Below are 20902 nucleotides of genomic sequence, written 5' to 3' on the forward strand. Positions count from 1 at the left end.
TAGACGGGATGCAGAGGTTGGGGAGGAGAGAGAGAGAAAATGGACACGGGGACAGAGCATCGGGAATAGAGAAAGCCTGGGGGCGCACAGGGTTGGGGCAAAGGGTTTGGCAGAGAGAGAGAATGGGCGAGGGGGAGGTGCAGAGTGCGAAACGAGAGAATGAACAGGGATCATTGGTTGAGGAGAGAATGGGCGAGGGGACAGAGGGTGGGGTGAGAAAGAGAGAAATAATGAATGGCAGGACAGAGAGGGAATGGACAAGGGACAGAAAATAGGAGGGAGCAGGTAAATGGCAGGCGTTGCACATTCGGCAGTTGCAGGGGAAATTGCCTTGGGACAATGGGAGGTGGGTGTGAGGTGTTGCGAGCGAAGGAAGAGTGGATCCGAGGTGTAAGCCCTGCCCATTTACCTGCTCTCATATATAAATCCGTGAAGTTGTAAGAACTTTCCAAAGAATGATTCAGTACCACGTGACTCACGAACTAATTTGTATTCATGTTCCGGGACCAGCATCATTATTGTGTCACAGCAGCTGCAGGCCATCAGCGGGGGCTCGCCTTATGACGTCATGGTGCGGCTGGAAGCCCCGGGACAGTTTATCAAAGAAACCTCCCTGTGGGTCAGGGCAACCCTGCATCGGGAAGCACTGAGATGGCCAACCACTATCCGTTAACATGGGGAATACATCTCCACATTGCACAGCCTCAAAACAAACTTCCCGTTCTTCCACTTAAAGTTCAAGAGCCCTCAAAACGAAATTCCCCAGGTACGTTTCGAAGAATGTTTCCAGGTGTTTGCAAAGTATATCTATGAGCACGTTGTTAAAGTTTGAACGTTGCAAGTGATGAAATTGTGAGATCACAGTTCGAAAAAACAATGTGGGAATTTAGGCAGAGTTTATATTTGCACGTGGATGATATGTCTGTGGGTGCGTGATGGGAGCATAACCCAGATGGGAAACCATCTCTCCTATTCGCTCAATGTCGTCTTTAGCAGCTTTCCCACCTAACGGTGCTCTGTGCTGCACCTCGTCTTCTCATCTGCTTCCCAAAAACTTTGACATAAATATTTCACGTTGATATACTGGACCAATGTTAAAATGACACACTCGTGGAGGGCTGCGTGGTCTTCTCCTGTTCTCTGTACCCTATGTTGCGGAGGGCAATGCTTGTCACTGGTCACTTCGGTGTCAGAGAAAAGTTTAGAAACAAAACGGTTGAATTATCTGCCAGTGGAGAGAGTCCCGCTCCCGGGGACAGGACAAACAGCAGCAGGGAGACAGAATAAGAAACAGCTGTTCTGGAAACTCTTTGCCGCTTGCAATTCTTGGAGCAATGTCAAATAAATTGCACACAGAGCAAAACTCAGTGCGTTCAAGAGGTTGGGCGGGGTGTGCATCTGTTCCTGGTGTGTGATTCGTGTTTCGGGCCGACTTCGACGCAGAATTCCGAGAGATCCCGCGTTCAAATCCCAGACCACCCCGCATGTCATGATTTGCGCAAAAGTGCCCGATTACTTTTCTCAAAAAGCAACTTCGCTAAACGAGGTTTAGCTCCCTGGAGTACCAATGGGGCAGAAAGCAGGGAAGTGAAATGATTGGAGACAGCGTTGAACAGGTTCTCGTGAGTGGTGGCGCTATTTGAGGGAAGTCAGAGATGAGGGTTGATTGGAAAATTAGAACAGCTCTCCTCGAAGAACAGAAATTTGAAATCTGGCCTGATTGAAGTTTTCCAAGTCATGTGGGGTCTAGACAGAGAAAGTCATGTAGTCAAACTGCTCCCACCTCTGAAAGGATCGGCAACAATTCGGCAGTGTTTTAAAGTCATGGGGGAAAGAACTAAAAGTGACATAAGAAAGAACGCTTTCGTACAGGGAGTCATTAGGGTCAGCAAATCCCTGTCTGACATTGACAAAGAGGCAGATTCAATAGACGCAAACGGGAATTCGGTGGTCCTGTTTAAAGTAACAATGTGCAGAATTACATAGAGAAGGCAAGAGAATGATATAAATGGACACGCACATTTACTGACAGTGTCGAACCAGCAGAGCGAAGATGGGCCGCATAGCATGCGTCTGCGCTATGACACATGCTGTGATGGGTATGTGGGAAGTTAGAAAAAGTTTATATTTACACACCCTCCATACGTCTGCGCAACACCATATAAGACGACAGCAGTGGAGATCTTTGACATCAGTCTCGAATGTGCATTTCACGCGCCAGACGAAAGGCTGATGGCACCTGTGGAAAACGATGCCATGGTTAGAAGCAGAGTGGCGCAGCGGCAGTGTGCTGGGTCAATAACCCAGGGTATCGATGGATCAAAGCTATTCTCTGCAATTGCGCAATGTCTCCTTGGGCAGTTTTTCTTTGCAATGATGCTGTGTTTTGTTCTGTATCTTGCACGTACCCAAAAACTCGCGAAACTCACACGGTTCAAGTCACATTCTTTTGGAGGCCTGAGTGGTCTTCTCCTGTTCTTCGTCGGTTTCCTATGAACTGAATCACGATGCCAATGAGCTGATAAAATTGAAATGCATACCTTGCGATTTCGTCCATTCCCAGTAATTTGCCACACCGGTTCCGACGTGAATGACAAGACGATCCGCATGTCAGAAACCGCATCCCGGGGACAGAATGAAAAGCAGATGTTCTGGAAACTCTTTGCTGCTTGCAATTCTTGGAGCAAAGTGGAATGTATTTCACACTGAGCAAGTATCAGCTGGCTCAGAGTCTCCAGTGTATATTGCTCTCTTTTCCGCCAGCTCAGAGAGAGAACAATAGGAGGGACAAAGGAGTGAATAACGATCCGTGTGGGAGGGTGAATAACTGTTAATGGAGACCGTTAGTGGCTAACAATAAGTAGTGTGTCGTAGCAGACTATGTGATAACAAGTACTTTAGGTACTTGGTTCTTTGCAAGTTGCATCTCTGGTAATTTCAGCACACTTGCCTTCATTGTTCACACTGGGGTAAAAACAATGACTGCAGATGCTGAAAACCAGATTCTGGATTAGTGGTGCTGGAAGAGCACAGCAGTTCAGGCAGTATCCAAGTAGCTTCGAAATCGACGTTTCGGGCAAAAGCCCCAATTATTCACACCGTTGAGTATAGGAGTTGGGACATCATGTGGAGGTTGTACAGGATGTTGGTGAGGCCATTTTGAGTACTGCATACAGTTCTGGTTGTCCTGTAATAGGAAGTATAGGGGTAACAGGGTTTGGTAAAGATTTACCAGGACGTTGATAAGACTGGAGGGTTTGAGTTTCAGGAGAGACTGGGACTTCTTTTCCACTTTATTAAGATTTATAAAATCATGAGTGGCGGAGGTAAGGTGAATAGCAATGGGTTCTTCCTTAGCGTAGGGAGCTCAAAACAAGGGGGCTTTTTATAAGGTTAGAGTAGAGAGATTTACAAGGAACCTGAGGGGCAACGTTTTGACTGAGGGTGGTCTTTGTGTGGAATGAACTTGCTGAGGAAATGGGAGATGCAGGTGCAGTTACAACATTTAAATGATATTTGGATGGGTGGACGGAGAGAAAGGTTTTAGAGGGGTATGGGCCAACTGCACAAAAGTCGGACTAGTTTAATTTGGGAATCCTGGTCAGCATGGGCGAGTTGGATCGAAGGGTCTGTTTCTCTGTTGTACACCTCCATGAACCAGAAGTGATCTTATTGAAACCAGTAGAATTCTGATAGATGCGGATGAAATACTCCTTTGTGGGGAGGAATGTCATAGAATTCCAAGAACGTGGAAGCAGGCCATTCAGCCCATCTATTCACACTGGCCCTCTGAAGAGCGTCCCACTCATACCCACCACCTTACTCTGTATTCCCCATGGCCAATCCACACTAACCTGCACATCCCTGGGCACTATGGGTAATATAGTACAGCAAATCCTCCCTAACCTACACCCTAATCGATAAATTATTTTAGTCCACAAAGATAAAAAGCACAAGGATTTAAAAAGTGACCCTAAAAAGCACAAGCCTCAGTAAAAGCAGATGGAAAGTCAGTGTAAAATGTCACTACGACAGGACAGGCCACACATTCCTTCCCCTCCGTCCCCCCCCAAACTGCCTCACCTTTCACCTCCCGGGCCCAGTACCTTCCAGGTGGCCCCAGAGTTGACACAGGGGCCGCCCCACGACCAGTAGAACTCCACCACCCAGGCGGCCGACGGGTTCCCAAACAGGCCCTTAACCCCATCCGCCTCCAGAATGGTCACCGGCTCCTGTCTGCTGTACAGCCGGGCGGTGTGGCCGTGTCACAGCAGCTGCGCCAGGAAGGCAGCGGTGCCCAGTAACGGGTGCCTGCCCCGGGTCGCACGGCGCCATTTTCCTAACGGCCGCCGCTTCACCGCTCGAGCAACTTCTCCTCCCAACCACCTTCGCTCCCGCGTGACGTCAGTTCAAGAGGGATGGGCGGGGCGGGGGAGCCTCACCGTCACCAAGCAACAGCCACCTCGCGCTGCAACTGCTCATTCACAAAAACAAACTCTCCTGTCTCGCTCTGCAGCTGCAGGGGGGACACTGCCACGTTTCGAGGAGCCCTGTCGACATTGTGAAAGCTCACGGCTCAATTTAAAGGGATACTCCGACATATAACAAAACATCGTCATATCAAATTGGGGAAATCCGCATTTGAATGGGACATGGACATTTTAACGGGCTATTTCTGCAAATAAAGAGATTTAAACAGACATGAGTATATTTCAAAGGGATGTAGTTCGAAGAGATGTTGCCCTATTTATAATCCGAAATATCCCTTTAAGAGACATAGTCATATCTAAAGGGGTAAATATACATTATCGAGGGGCAAGATTGCACCTCGTGGAACATAACACCTTTAAAGGGCTTAGCTACATGTAAAGGGACATTTTTATGTTTGAAAAGATATATTGAAACCTAAAACGACATGGTCATAATTAAAATTACATGGTAATATTTAGAAAGCGTGACCATATTGGAAATAGTGCAGCCGCTTTTAAAAAAGGGGTTGGGCTGGGGTGAGACGGTTCCACTTTTAAGAAAATAAGCAAGTTAATACGATTTGGAATGATCTTGAAGAGGTGATGGAGCCAGTAAAAGGCAACGATAATTGCAAAATTCTTGAAAAGAAAATGATTCCAGATATATGTGGATATAGGGAAATAATTCAATAAAAGAGCCATTACAAATTTGATGGACGAAACAACCTGAAGAAGAAATTTCAAATTCTGTTCTTCTCCCAAAGTTTCTGTCTTGTCAAGGTACAATTCAAGCCAGTACAATATGTTATGCCACAATAGGCATTGCTCCTCAATCTCATCTTGTCCTCACCCAATATTCATATCTGCATTATTAGCAGTCAAGTTTTCAGGGGAAATAAGGCATGAAGATGTGATGCTCACATTCCATGAACAAATTGTGTTGGGGATTCTGTAGTCAAAGGTACAGACAGACGTTTCTGTGGCCAGCAGAGAAAAGGTTGTTTCCCTGGTGCCAGGATCAAGGATGTCTCAGAGAGGGTGCAGAATGTTCTCACGGGGAAAAGGGGTCAGAAGGGGGTCATTGACAACATTTGAACCAACGACACTGGAAGGGAAATGGTTGAGACTCTGAAGGGAGATTCCAGAGAGTAAGGCAGAAATGTAAAAAGGAGGTCCTCAACGGTAGTAATATCTGAATTACTCCCAGTGCTACGAGCTAGTGAGGACAGGAATAGGATGATAGAGCAGATGAATGCATGGCTGAGGAGCTGGTGTATGGGAGAAGGATTGACATTTTTGGATCATTGGGATCACTTTTGGGGTAGAAGTGACCTGTAGAAGAAGGACGGATTGCACCTAAATTGGAAGAGGACCAAAATACTGGCAGGAAAATTTGCTAGAACTGCTTGGGAGGATTTAAACTGGTACGGTGGGGAGGGTGGGACCCAGGGAAAAAAGTGAAGGAAGAGATCGATCTGAGACGGGTACAGCTGAGATGGAAATGGATAGACCAGACCTAAAAGTCAAAGTTCTAAATTGGAGAAAGGCCAATTTTGACGGTATTAGGCAAGAACTTTCGAAAGCTGATTGGAGGCAGATGTTCGCAGGTAAAGGGACGGCTGAAAATGGGAAGCATTCAGAATTGAGATAACAAGAATCGAGAGAAAGTATATTCCTGTCAGGATGAAAGGGAAGGCTGGTAGGAAAAAGGGAATGCTTGGATGACAAAAGAAATTGAGGGTTTGGTAAAGAAAAAGAAGGAAGCATATGTCAGGTATAGACAGGATAGATCGAGTGAATCCTTAGAAGAGTATAAAGGAAGTAGGAGTATACTTAAGAGGGAAATCAGGAGAGCAAAACGGGGGCAAGAGATAGCTTTGGCAAATAGAAATATGGAGAATCCAAGGGGTTTTTACAAATATATTCAGGTCAAAAGGGTAACAAGGGAGAGAATAGGGCCCCTCAAAGATCAGAAAGGCGGCCTTTGTGTGGAGCCACAGAAAATGGGGGAGATCCTAAATGAATATTTTGCATCAGTATTTACTGTGGAAAAGGATATGGAAGATAGAGACTGTAGGGAAATAGGTGATGACATCTTGCAAAATGTCCAGAAGTGCTGGATGTCTTGAAACGGTTAAAGTTAGAGAAATCCCCAGGACCTGATCAGGTGTAACCAAGAACTCTGTGGGAAGCTGGAGAAGTGATTGCTGGGCCTCTTGCTGAGTTATATGAATCATCGATAGTCACAGGTGAGGTGCCAGAAGACTGGAGGTTGGCAAATGTGGTGCCACTGTTTAAGAAGGGCGGTAAAGACAATCCAGAGAACTATAGACCAGTGAGCCTGACCACGGCGGTGGGCAAGTTGTTGGAGGGAAGCCTGAGGGACAGGATGGACATGTATTTGGAAAGGCAAGAACTGATTCGAGATAATCAACATGGCTTTGTGCATAGGAATTCATGTCTCAGAAACTTGATTGAGTTTTTGAAGAATAACCAAGAAGATTGATGAGGGCAGAGCAGTAGATGTGATCTATATGGACTTCAGTAAGGCGTCCGACAAGTTTCCCCATGGGAGATTGATGAGCAAGGTTAGATCTCACGGACAACTTGCAATTTGGATACAGAACTGGCTCAAAGGTAGAAGGTAGAGCGTGGTGGTGGAGGGTTGTTTTACAGACTGGCGGCCTGTGACCAGTGGAGTGCCACAAGGATCAGTGCTGGGCCCTCTACTTTTTGTCATTTACATGAATGATTTGGATGCGAGCATAAAAGGTACAGTTAGTAAGTTTGCAGATGACACCAAAATTGGAGGTGTGGTGGACAGTGAAGATGGTTCCCTCAGAATAAAACAGGATCTGGACCAGATGGGCCAAGGGGCTGAGAAGTGACAGATGGAGTTTAATTCAGATAAATGTGAGGTGCTGCATTTTGGGAAGGCAAATCTTAGTAGGACTGATACAATTAATAGTAAGGTCCCAGGGAGAGTTGCTGAACAAAGAGACCTTGGAGTGCAGGTTCATAGCTCCTTAAAAGGGGAGTCGCAGGTAGATAGGATAGTGAAGAAGGCGTTTGGTATGCTTTCCTTTATTGGTCAGAGTATTAAGTACTGGGAGGTCATGTTGCGGCTGTGCAGGACATTGGTTAGGCCACTGTTGGAATATTGTGAGCATTTCTGGTCTCCATCCTATCGGAAAGATGTTGTGAAACTTGAAAGGGTTAAGAAAATATTTGCACGGATGTTGCCAGGGTTGGAGGATCCGAGCTACAGGGAGAGGCTGAACAGTCTGGGGCTGTTTTCTCTGGAGCGTCAGAAAGCTGAGGGGTGAACTTATAGAGGTTTACAAAATTATGAGGGGCGTGGATAGGATAAATAGACAAAGGCTTTCCTCTGGGATCGGGAAGTCCAGAACGAGAGGGCATAGGTTTAGGGTGAAAGGGGAAAGATATAATGAGACCGAAGTAGCAACTGAATCACGCAGAGGTTGGTACGTGTATGGAATGAGCTGCCAGAGGAAATGGTGGAGGCTGGTACAGTTGCCACATTTAAGAGGCATTTGGATGGGTATATGAATAGGAAGGGTTTGGAGGGATATGGGCTGGGTGCTGGCAGGTTGGACTAGATTGGGTTGTGATATCTGGTCGGCATTGATGGGTTGGACCGAAGGGTCTGTTTCCATGCTGGACATCTCTGTAAATCCATGCTTTTGTCTGGCAGCTCAACTTTTGTATATCTATTCCCCAGGGTGGAGGAAGTCCAAAACTAGAGGTGTTTAGGCTGAGAGGGAAAAGGTTTAAAAGGGACTGAACAGGGTAACGTTTTGACGCAGAGCGTGGCATGTGTTTGGAATGAGCTGCCAGAGGCAGTGGTCGAGGCTGGTAGAATTACAACATTTAAAAGGCATCTGGATGGAGGTATGAATAGGAAGGGCTGAGTGAGATATGGGCCAAATGCTGGTAAATGGATCACTAGGTTAATTTAGGAAATTATGCTGGCGTGGAACGAAAGGTTTGTTTCTGTTCTCAGCCACTCTATGACTGTATTTCTACATATTCTGAACCAATTTCACAAGACTAGGAATAGGCCATTCCAAGCTTACCGCCTGTCCTCAACTGTCACCTAACCGCGCAGATTTCAATGCAATTTTCAGAAAAATGTCTACAGCTTTTTTAAAACATTTGAATGTGCTTTCAGACATTACTGATGTTTCTGAATACATAATTTTAGCTATTCTCAATGTTAAAGGTCAGCCATTTCTCACGCTTCCCTTCCCACGCCCACCCCAGGTCGCCATCACCATCCATTCTCTCTCTATCATTAGAAGGGTTTGATACAGTGATCAAAGAGGGCTCGAGGCACGAGAAAGGGCGGGGGAGGGTACTCAGAGTGAGTTTGGACGGGGGGCGCAGAGACTGGGGGAAGAGAAAGAGAGAAAATGGGCAGGAGAGCAGAACATCGGGGGTAGAGAATGCATGGGGGTACACAGGGTGGGAGCAGAAAGAGAGAATGTGGTGAAGAGGATTGGGGAGGAGAGAGAGAATGCGGAGTTACAAAGTGTGAAGTGAAAGAAATTGGTTGCAGAGGGTGGGGAGAGAGAATGGATGGGGCAGTGGGTGGGGAGAGAATGGACGGGGGCCTGTGGTGGGGAGAGAATGGACGGGGGCAGTGGGTAGGGAGAGAATGGCTGGGGCGCAGTGGGTGGGGAGAGAATGGACAGGGGCAGTGGGTGGGGAGAGAATTCATGGGAGCAGTGGATGGGGAGAGATTGAACGGGGAGCAGTGGATCAGGACAGAATGGACGGGGCAGTGGGTAGGGAGAGAATGGACGGGGGAAGTGGGTAGGGAGAGAATGGACGGGCAGTGGGTGGGGAGAGAATGGACGGGGCAGTAGGTGGGGAAAGAATGGACGTGGTCAATGGGAGGTAAGAGATTGGACAGGGAGCAGTGGGTGGGGAGAGAATGGGCGGGGCAAAGCTTGGTGTGAGAATGGTCGGGGTAGAGGGTGGAGAAAGAGAGCAACAATGTATGACGGGAGAACGTGGGGAGAGAAGGAATGGATGGGGGCAGCGTGTGGGAGGTGAGAAAAAATGAGTGCAAAGGGGGGACTGGATTGGGGAAGGCAGAGGGTGGAGCGAAATAGGGAATGAATGGGGACAGAGGGTGTATGAGGGACTGGACAGAGGGCAGAGGGTGCAGAGACAGAATGGACGAGGTGGGGAGAGTGGTATGTGTGGGAGAGAGAGAGAAGGGACTGGTAGGTAAGAGTAGAGAGAGAGAATGGACAGGGGATGCTATGGGTGGCGGTGAGGGAATGGACAGGGGACGCGATGGGGATGATTGGATGGGGAGGTGAGAATGCATCCCACCCACTCCCAGCATCCCCTTCTCTGCACATGTGCAGTGCAGACTTTTCTGAATGACACGAGAGACGAATCTGGAACACTGTGTGAGTGCAGTCACCCTCACATCCTGGCATTAGCAAACCACTGCCTTTCTGTTTTAAAAACTAAATAAAGATGTGGGCTATACACTAAGGAAGGCGAGATGTGGCTGAGAAACTGAACAGAGGGTCAGCACTTTCAGGAGAGGGGAGCTGGGCAAAGGCAGGAGGATGGAAGGATGAATTTGGGTTGGAATCCAATGAAAGGTGGAAGAATTGAGAGACAGAGATTTCGGGGAGAAGATAGAGAAGGTTGCTCTGTGCAAACCAAAATTCTCTCATCCTATTTTCTGCCCTGCACTGACAGCAGTGATCTGTTTTCTCACGTTATTAGCAGAGGAGGATTTGCTTTTCAGGCATGGAATAGAAATTTAGTCAGGGCCTGAATATCTGCAGTGTTTGAATCCAGGAGGGGAAATGTTTGTCTGCAGGAAATGATTTCAAATATCAACATGCATTGAGAATCCCCGTGAATACACGCAGCCTGCGTGGGAGTGCTCAAGGGTTCTAATTCCGGAGAGGACTTTAATTTTTCAAGGAAATGTGAACTAGTGTTCTCGCTATAGACGAGGCCTTCATTGGATCATTGAATCTGCCGAGTAACAACGACCCCTGCCCCGTGGAAACTCTATGGGAGCAAATTGAATTCCTCAAACTGATTGTAGTGTCACCATGATTGGGGAGAAGCCAATGGATTGCCGAGAGCTGGAGAGGGGATTACTCGCAGCGCCAGGGACCTGGGTTCAATCCCACCCTCACAGTGACTGTGTGGATTTTGCACGTTCCTACCCCTCCCCCACCCCCTGTCCGCGTCGGTTTCCTCTGGGTACTCGGGTTTTCTCCCATTTTCCAAAGGTGTGCAGGCTAGAGTGGATTGGGCGTTCTAAATTCAGGGATTAGCTGTGGGGTTATCGGGTGGGTCAGGGGGTGGGGTATGTTCTTCAGAGGCTCAGTGTGGACTTGGTGGGCCAAACGGCCTGTTTCCACAGTGAATCCCCCAACGTGTCTGCAGCCTGGCTTCCAGCTCCATCTCTCTGTGCCGAAGCTCTTCCAGTATGTGTATTCCTTCGTTTCCAGCACTCAGAACGTCCTACCTTCTGCAAATCGAAAGACAATTCCCACCCTGCCCTCTCCAGCGTGTGTTGTGTAACTGCTTAATCATTTTTAGTGGCTAAGCAAAGGCTGATAGCCAAGTTCGGAAACCAGGAGGATGGCCTCAATCACGACCTTGGGTCATTTCACATGACAGGTAACCCCACTTCACTGTTACGCTCGCTCTCTCTCTCTCACACTCTCTCACACACTCTTACATACTCACACGCTCGTACAGAGCCTTTCCGATAGACATGCTCTCTCTCAGACACACACTAACACACCACCCCACTCACACCCACGCATACATCTTCGCACATGATTATACTCCATCACACACACACTTTACCCAGCATGCACACGCACATACACACTCTCTCTCTCATGCATGCACTCACACATTTGGGGTGAATTTGCATTTGCAGGATTATACAGTTGGAAATAGAACCAGTCTGACTCAAGATTGGGATACAGACAGATCTCACCTCATAGCTTTCATGCGTTGTTTGATGTGAGGTGTTACCTCCTTTTATAAAACATCAAGTTTCCTGGAGAACGTGACTTAAAAGAAGTTCTGGAATGTACATATTAATGAACTGAAATCTGCAGCCCATTTTAAAAGATGAAAGATTTAACAGCAATCTAGGTTTCTTCAATACATCACTTATGTTGAATGACACTATAATGTTTTTGCGATATATTCTGTGTCTTATGATTCTACACCACAGCTACCTGAAGAAGGAGCAGCACTTCGAAACCTAGTGCTTCCAAATAAACTTGTTAGAATAAACCCTGGTGTTTGTGAGATTTTAAAACTTTGTTTCCAGTGAATACAGCCCACACCTCCCACCGTTGCTAGTAAACTTTGCAATGCCAATGAAACAATGAACCTGAAGTCCTGAAAAAATATACAATTTGTAACAATATGAGCTACTCATTCACTGGTCCTTCTGAGAGATGACATTAGTGCTGGAGGCTGAAAGAAATGAGCAGCTTTAAAACAAAAACCTGTTGGACCTCACAGAGTCTCAGCCGGGCGGTAAGTTCAGGTAACCTTTACTACGACCCTATTTTGTCACAGCTTCAGATTTCCCCGGGAAAAAGGCTTACAAAAAGTAGTTGTTAAAGAAAACACCTCCAGCTCAAAATGCACCCACTCTCCCCTCCCCACATTCTTTGTTGGTCAGCTGAGTTGTCCGTTTGTAACTGGATCCCTGGTACAGCCCGGTAAAACATGCAGCTGGGATGACTGAGTGAACCCTTTCCCGCAACGGCAGTTTCCTTCACTAAAAAGGACATGAGTGAATCAGATGGTGTTTTTACCCCCTAAAAGTGATTTCATCCTGAGATTCTGAAGTCCCGATTACTGACCGAACTCTAATTCTGCAATCTACCGCAGTGGGATTCGAACCTGGGACACCCCAGTGCTGGGTTGATCGGAGCACTTAGCCATCACGCTTTCCATCCCCTTGTGCCGTCACGTGAACTCGATAGTGCCTCCTCAGGTGGGAGGAGCAGGTGAAGCCCTTTTGGAACTTACAGCAGGTGAATGTCCTCCCTCCAGTGTGGACCCACTGGTGGGTCAGCAGTGCAGCTGACTGAGTGAACTCTCCCCTGCACATGGGGCACGTGAATGGCTTCTCTCTGTCTGAACACCTTCCTGCACACTGAGCAGGTGAACGGCCTCACCCCGTTGCGAATGCGTCTGTGGGTTTCCAGCACGGATGGGGAAGGGAATCCTTTCCCACAGTCCCCACATTTCCACGGTTTCCCCATTGGGTGGAGCTTTCCTTGTGTTGCTCTGGGTTTGAAATTACAAACAGAGCTGGGACACAGTCTTTCCCACCACAAGGGGTGTGATTTTAATTCCCCAATCTGAGTAAATGGTTTCAAGCACTTTTCACAGTCAGCGCACCGAATCTCCCTCACTCGGTATCTCAGTATTCTCCCTGCCACACCAGTGTCCAAAGTCTCTCAAGAAGACAAAAGTAAACATTTCTTCAGGACCATGGGGGCAATGGATGACGCATCTGACTCCACCTACTTGTTTCAACTGCAGCTCACAGCTTCTTCACACATCCCAATTAATCTTCCTCATTGTCATGAAACCGGCGTATGGGTACAATTCCTAATCTGCAGGAATGAGAATCTTTTCACTGTTCGCGTCAGTAAATGTCCCTGAGAACATCAGAGTTAAGTCACAGCGCTGTCAGAGGAGGGGAAGCTGAAATAGCCCACACGCTGCTCACGGGCACATTTCACTTTCCCCAACTCACCGCCCCAACCACTGCGGCTCTTGGGAGTGGAAAGGGAACAAACACCAAAACCCAGTCTCAGCTTTGTAAATCTTCAGGAAATAAGAACACTGTACATCCCTTCGCGGCTTCCATCCTGGGATGACAGCGTTGATTTTTAATAGACAATAGACAATTGACAATAGACAATAGATGCAGGAGTAGGCTATTCTGCCCTTCGAGCCTGCACCGCCATTCAATATGATCATGGCTGATCATTCCTAATCAGTATCCTGTTCCAGCCTTATCTCCATACCCCTTGACTCCACTATCTTTAAGAGCACTATCCAATTCTTTCTTAAAAGAATCCAGAGACTGGGCCTCCACTGCCCTCTGGGGCAGAGCATTCCACACAGCCACCACTCTCTGGGTGAAGTAGTTTCTCCTCATCTCTGTCCTAAATGGTCTACCCCGTATTTTTAAGTTGTGTCCTCTGGTTCGGCACTCCCCCATCAACGGAAATATGTTCCCTCCTGCCAGAGTGTCCAGTCCTTTCATAATCCTATACGTTTCAATCAGATCCCCACTCAGTCTTCTAAACTCAAGGGTATACAAGCCCAGTCGCTTCAGTCTTTCCGTGTAAGGCAATCCTGCCATTCCAGGAATTGACCTCGTGAACCTACCCTGCACTCCCTCAATAGCCAGAATGTCTTTCCTCAAATTTGGAGACCAGAACTGTACACAGTACTCCAGGTGTGGTCTCACCAGGGCCCTGTACAGCTGCAGAAGCACCTCTTTGCTTCTATACTCAATCCCTCTTGTTATGAAGGCCAGCATGCTATTAGCCTTCTTCACGACCTGCTGTACCTGCATGCTTGCCTTCATTGACTGGTGGACAAGAACACCCAGATCTCTCTGAACAGCCCCTTTACCTAATTTGATACCATTGAGGTAGTAATCTGCCTTCCTGTTCTTGCCACCAAAGTGGATAACCAGACATTTATCCACATTAAACTGCATCTGCCATGCATCTGCCCACTCACCTAACTTGTCCAGGTCACCCTGTAATTCCCTAACATCCTCATCACATTTCACCCTAGCTTTGTGTCATCAGCAAATTTGCTAATGTTATTGCTGATACCATCTTCTATATCATTTACATATATTGTAAAAAGCCATTTTTAATGGCTGTCCAGTCAGTGTCGATTCGTTTTGGCTGAAAAAATCTTCCTTATCTCATCCCAGCATTTCTTGCCACAAAAAAACTGTGCGGCAGAGTTCATGTATATATTTCCTTGTATGGTATTTTGTAAATTACATTCGTTTTCTGGTTGCTTGTATAGCGTATTTCAGGTTCATTAGCCGCTGTTTAAGTGTGTTGGTAGGTTTGTGGGCCACCATGATGCTGAGAGGGTTAAGTTGTCTGGACATCATTTCCCAGATGTCTTTAATGTAAAGTAATGTGGCTAGGGTTTCTGCAGACGTTGTTTCTGCTTGTGTCAGTTTGTTGATGTGAAATCGGCACACTGGGTTTATTGGGTAGGCAAAAGTGAGGACTGCAGAGGCTGGAAACCAGAGTTTAGATCAGAGTGGTGAGGGAAAAGCACAGCATGTCAGACAGCTTCCGAGGAGAAGGAAAATCGACGTTTCGGGCAAAAGCCCTTCATCAGGAATAGAGGCAGGACCCCTCCAGGGTGGAGAGATAAATTGCGGGTGGGGTGTGCTGGACCAAAGGTAGCAAAAAGCACAATAGGTGAATGGGGTTGGGGATGAAGGTGAGAGATCAGAGAGGGGGGTAGAGCAGATAGTTGGGGATGGAGATTGGCAGGTAGGCGAGGTCATGAGCACAGCGCTGAGCTGGCAGTTTGGAATTGAGGTAAGGTGGGGGGAGGGGAAATGAGGAATCTGATGAAGTCTACATTGATGGCCTGGGGTTGAATTTACCCCAAGCGGGAGATGAGGCGTTCATCCTCCAGGCATCGGGTGGGGAGGGAGCGGCGATGGAGGAGGCCCAGGACCTGCATGTCCTCGGCAGAGTGGGAGGGGGTTTGAAATGTTGGGCCATAGGGCGATGCGGTTGATTGGTGTCGTGCCCGGTAGATGTTCCCTCAAGCGATGTCACTTAATTCTGCGAGCAGTCTCCACTCTCCGCAATGTAGAGGAGACAGTATCAGGAGCAATATTTACACGAAATGACATTGTTGGAGACACAGGTGAAAGCCTTCGACCGACCACGGCCCGGATTCGATTTTAGGGAAGGGAAAAAAATTTCAGTAGAGCTATTAGGATCTGTTTGCATCTCCCTGGTGGTCTAGTGGTTAGGGTTCGGCGCTCTCACCGCCGCGGCCTGGGTTCGATTCCCGGTCAGGGAAACCGTTTTCAGGTGGTTTACAGGCTACCTGTTCTTCTTGAATGCTCTGTACAGTCATTTTTTGATCTTCGTAGTTCCTGGGTGCTGCAGTGTGTCGTGGCTCGTTGAAATCGTGTCCTGATTCAGATTTGCTTCTATGTGCAGTGGTGATTGCTTCTGTCGTTAAGTTCTTGGTTCGCGTGTGTTGTTTTCCTATAGACGCTGTTTTCAATTTACCATTGACTGTTCGCTCGACTGCGACATCTGGAAATGGCACTTTGTTGTTGTTCTCCTCTTTTGTGAATTTTATGCCAGGAAGGAGATTGTTGATGGTGTTGTAGGTTTCCTCTAATTTGTTTCATTTTTTGATGATAAAAGTTTCATCGCTGTAGCGGACTCTAAGTTTGGGTTGGATCGTTGGAAAGGCTGTTTGTTCGAGTCTCTGAATTATTGCTTCTGCGAGGAATCCTGACGCTGGTAGTTTCAGGGTATTTCGTTGATTTGCTGGTAGGGCTTGTTACTGAATATGAAGTGGGTGGTAAGGCACAGTTCCCCGAGCTTGACAGTGCTATCTTTGCTGATGAAGTTGATGCTGTGTTTGTGTCTTTGGTTCTTCGAGTAGTGTCTTCAGTGTTCTTTGGCCACGTTGATGCTAATGGATGTGAACAGGGCTGTCATGTCAAAGGACAACATTATTCGATCTACTTCTGTCTCAGTGTCTTTGGTGATCAGGAATTCTTGGATGGAATAAATGGAGTGGAGTGAATCTTCGACTAGGTGTTTTCGCCTTCAGTGCAGGCCTTTGACTAGTCTGTATATTGGTGTTCCAAGCAGTGAGACTCTGGTCTAAGGGAGGTTCCTGGTTTGAAGGGGAGGAGATCAACAACAAAGTGCCATTCCTTGATGTCACAGTAGAGCGAAGAGTCAATGGAGAACTTCAAACTGGCATCTACAGAAAAACAATGCACACAAACCAAATCCTTAACCACAGAAGCAATCATCCCAACACCCACAAAAGAAGCTGCATCAGGAGATTATTTCAACGAGCCACTACACACTGCAGCACAGAGAATCTACGAAGAGCACAAGAGAAATACGTATATTGTGTATTTAAGGAGAACGGGTCCCCAATAAACCCCCTCCACCGATTTCTCATTGATGCTTTCAAGTTGACTCTCAAAAATTCGGTTTGACCCTCCATTCTTTCCTGTTTGTTTTTTGTGGGTTTTGAAAGCTTTCGCAATCCTCTCACTGAGTATTGGAGTTGGGAGGTTATGTTGTGTTTCTCGAGGACATTTTTTCGACCACTTTCGGAATATTGTGTACAATTCTGGTCTCCCTCCTATCAGAAGGATATTGTGAAATTTGAGAGGGTTCTGAAGCACCAATGGGTCCACAGAGGGGAAGAGGCCCTTCTGCTGCCCTGAGTGTGGGAAGGCTTTCAGTGATTCCTCTGCCCTGCTGACGCACCAGTTGGTCCACACCGGGGAAGGCTGTTTATCCGGCCCGAAGTGCGAGATGGCCTTCAGCAGTTCTTCCCACCTGTTGAGACACCAGTGGGTCCATATTGAGGAGAGGTCGTTCTTCTGACCGATTGCAGGAAGGGCTTTGCTCTTTCTTCCGACCTGCTGGCCCATTGGTGGGTCCACATGGGGGAGAGGTCGCTCAGTTGCGTAAGTGCAGGAAGTCCTTCATCAATTCCTCAGGCCTGCTGATGCACCAGTCCGTCCACACCGGGGAGATGCCATTCTCCTGCCCGAATGTGGGAAGGACTTTACCCGCTCCTCCACACTGCTGAAGCACCAGCTGGCCACACGGGTGGATGGGGTCGGAGGGGGGAGGCCTTTCTGCTGCCCTGAATGCGGGAAGTCCTTCAGCAATTCCTCCGCCCTGCTGAAGCACCAGTGTGTCCACACCGGGGAGAGGACCTTCAGCTGGCCCGAGTGTGGGAAGAGGTTCATGTTTTCCTGCAACTTGCGGAAGCATCAGCGGGGGCACCAGCGCTCCCGGCAATCAGATCCCACCGGTGACGCTGCCTTGAGTCACCCCCAAGGACTGAACCTCCTGCCAGTTCTGACAGTGGGTGCAGTGGGGGAGTAGGTAGGCTGTATTTGTTTTCTTCTGGACTGCAATTACCTCCCCCACCCCCCACAACCACAACCTCATGGTGGCTCACGGTTGGCACTGCTGCCTCATGGCACCAGGAACCCAGGAATACTTCCATCCTTTGGGGTCTGTGTGCAATTTATGGAGGGTAGGAAAATGGATCTGAGTGGGTTACTCTTCGGAGAATCTGTGCAGATGTGTTGGGCTGAAGGACATGTCTCCACACTGTAGGAGTTCAACCATCATATGAGCTTTGTTTTCATTGGAAACTTCTGCACATTAAGCCAGGGACTGCACATTTCCAAATGAAATGATCCAGAGAAACCTAAGACTGCAAGTGCATTGGAGCAGAAGTTAGGCCATTCGGCCCATCGAGTCTACTCAGCCATTCGTTAATGACAAATGTAGTGCAGATGAGATTAGCGACAGTGTGGAAACAGGCCATTTGTCCCAACAAGTCCACATCGACCCTCCGAAGAGTAACCCATCCAGAGCCATTTCCGTCTGACTAATATACCTAACTCTATGGGCAATTAAGCATGGCTAATCGACATGACCTAAACATATTTGGACTATGGAAGAAAACAGGACCACCCAGAGAAAACCCACGCAGACACTGGGAGAATATGAAAACTCCTCACAGACAGCCACCCAAGGCTGGAATCTAACCTGGGTCCCTGGCACGGTGAGCCTGCAGTGGTAAACACTGAACCACTACATGTTGCAACCCGAAGTAGGCAAGCAGGAGGTTGGGAGAATGCAGCAAGCCAGGCAGCACCAGGATGTGGAGTAGTCAGCGTTTTGGGTATTAACCCTTCTTCAGGACTGAACCGTTGACTTCTCTGTGAGAAACGATTTACGGGAATGTTGCTGGGGGTTGGAGGGTTTCAGCTACAGGGAGCGGCTGAATAAGGCTGGAAGCTGGATTTGCTCAAGGCTTGTATTTTTAACTCATTTAAAGGGTACCTACTGTATGGGGTTATGGTTTACATTAAAACCGGAGGATCATATCAGAGTGTTTATATTTAGCAGTGGTCGTTGGTAAAATGCACTCTCTGGAGGCGCACATTCTATGATGCTGCATTTCTTGCCTTCTGCCCTTACCCCATTTCTTATCTCCCATCTTGAATTTATATTTTTTTTGGTCAGATTTAATTTCATTTTAATCAGACTTGCGATTCACTGTGTGCTATTAATTTGTTTGCTCGAATATTGTAAGTCAAAATTAATGCTGTAATTTAATTTCTGATGTCAGAGTTTGACATCGAATATGTAGGTGTGAATACCAGTAAGTTGTGAAAATAAATCAAGAACTTGTGGTTTTTAACAAAAAGAGCAGTTCACTGATATTCATGGCATTGTCTCTTTTGGGTGTGATGATTCAAATCGGACCAACAAACCGTTTCATGCAGTCATCCAACTGAATAAAAATTTTCTTTAATTTAATTAAAGAAAATAACTCTGGCGGGCTAAGATTTATGCAATCTATTTATAAGATTATGCCCATTGCTCGTGATATGGTCTCGTCCACATTGGGGAAACTTGACGCCAACTAGCGGAACATTTCAGGGAAGAATTCTGGGACTCTAAATCTAACCGACACACCGCCCTGTGGCGGAACACTTTAACTCCCCCTCCCATTCCACCAAGGACATGCAAGTCCTGGGCCTCCTCCACTGCCAAATCCTTGCTTCCCGACACTTGTCGGAAAAACACCTCAACTTCTGCTCTAGGGCCCTCCAACCACATGGTATCAATGCAGATTTCATCAGTTTCCTTATTTCCTCTCCCCCACCTTGTCCCAGATCCAACCTTCCAATTCGACACCAACCTCTTGACCTGTCATTCCTGTCCACCTTGCTTCTCACCTATTTACTTCACCCTCATCTCTGACCTATCACCATCAATCCCTACCTCCATCTATCTATTGTACTCCCATCTACCTTCAATCCAGCCCCACTTCCTTCCCATTTATCTCTCAGCCCCCTTGGGCCACCCTTTATTCCTGATGAAGAGATTATGCTCTAAACCAAGACTGTGATGAAGCGACATCCTCAACAAATAGGAAATAGCTCCCAAGTCAGATTTCATCCCCTCTTCTGTTTCCCAGTTCTTTCAGAAATAAGGAATGTCTTTTCCTTCCACTAGAAAGTGGTCTTCCACTTGGCGCTGTCTGAAGTGTTATCCCTCACCACTCCTTCAGACACCTTTTAAGAATCCTTTCAACCTGTTTTTCTAACAATTGTCGAGGTGACCAAAAGCAAACATTTCACTCCTTCTCAATGCCCCATTTCTCCTCCTATGAGCCATTTTGTCATGTTGTCTATGTTACAAGCAGCCGAGTGCACTTGGTTTCTGAATTGAAATTTGGCCATTGAAGGGAACAGGATTAATATTTATCGATGGCTAGCTGTGTTTGTACTAACTGTAATTATCCACCAATATGATGTCTTTTGTTCCACCAAAATTGGAAACAATGATCTGTGTTTATATTGCAGTCGGATGTAGAAAATCATCCCAGCGATCTTCACGTTATTATAGTTTACTGAGGCCATAACATCATTACGTGGCAGTTTGATGTGACTAAAACCTGGATGGAAATCTCTAGATTATGTTGTAAAAATATCGGTATAATGTGATTCACACTGCGCTGTCACCAACTGAACGAAGCGGCTGTGTGTTTTAATCCCGTGATAAACAGTTTGTGTTCGACTTCTCACATTGCGGGGAGCTGAGCATTTCCCCAAACAATGGGCACACCATCTCCCTGACACAGTGTTCACAAATAAAACTGACAGCAAAGATTCACGTGTGATCGAAAGTTTCCACAAAGAACTTTCGATACAACGGACTCTTTTCTTCATTCGAAATGTTAGATGTTGATTGTAGTGAGCTTGACGTGATTTGAACACACAACCACCCGATCTGGAGTCAGACGCGCTACCGTTGCGCCACAAGCTCACAGATGACCCAGGCGCTCTATTCATACTTAAGGGAAGTGATCGCACTACAATGATTTTACGTTCATGTCTGTTCTGTTTCTCCCCCTTCTCCTTCTGTCTCTCGAAACAATTTCCAACTCTCTCTCAATAAAAATCTGAAAGAACTGCGGATGCTGTATATCAGGAACAAAAAACAGGAGTTGCCGGTGACCCTTCCACAGAACAGATGGTGATTGGGAAAATGTCGGTTTATATGCAGGAGATATTGTGG

The 20902-nt window shown here is 47.0% G+C and overlaps 2 non-coding genes across 2 annotated transcripts; one reads left to right on the top strand and one right to left on the bottom strand.

Annotated features, from left to right (window-relative positions):
- Positions 1-15533: 15533 nt before the first annotated feature.
- On the top strand, positions 15534-15605 carry trnae-cuc (transfer RNA glutamic acid (anticodon CUC)). Its single transcript has one exon. It is a non-coding gene; the product is annotated as a tRNA-Glu (tRNA).
- A 4973-nt stretch (positions 15606-20578) lies between these two features.
- On the bottom strand, positions 20579-20650 carry trnaw-cca (transfer RNA tryptophan (anticodon CCA)). Its single transcript has one exon. It is a non-coding gene; the product is annotated as a tRNA-Trp (tRNA).
- Between the last annotated feature and the right edge of the window lie 252 nt (positions 20651-20902).

This window comes from Chiloscyllium punctatum, chromosome 36 (assembly GCF_047496795.1).
Source record: "Chiloscyllium punctatum isolate Juve2018m chromosome 36, sChiPun1.3, whole genome shotgun sequence".
NCBI lineage: Eukaryota > Metazoa > Chordata > Chondrichthyes > Orectolobiformes > Hemiscylliidae > Chiloscyllium > Chiloscyllium punctatum.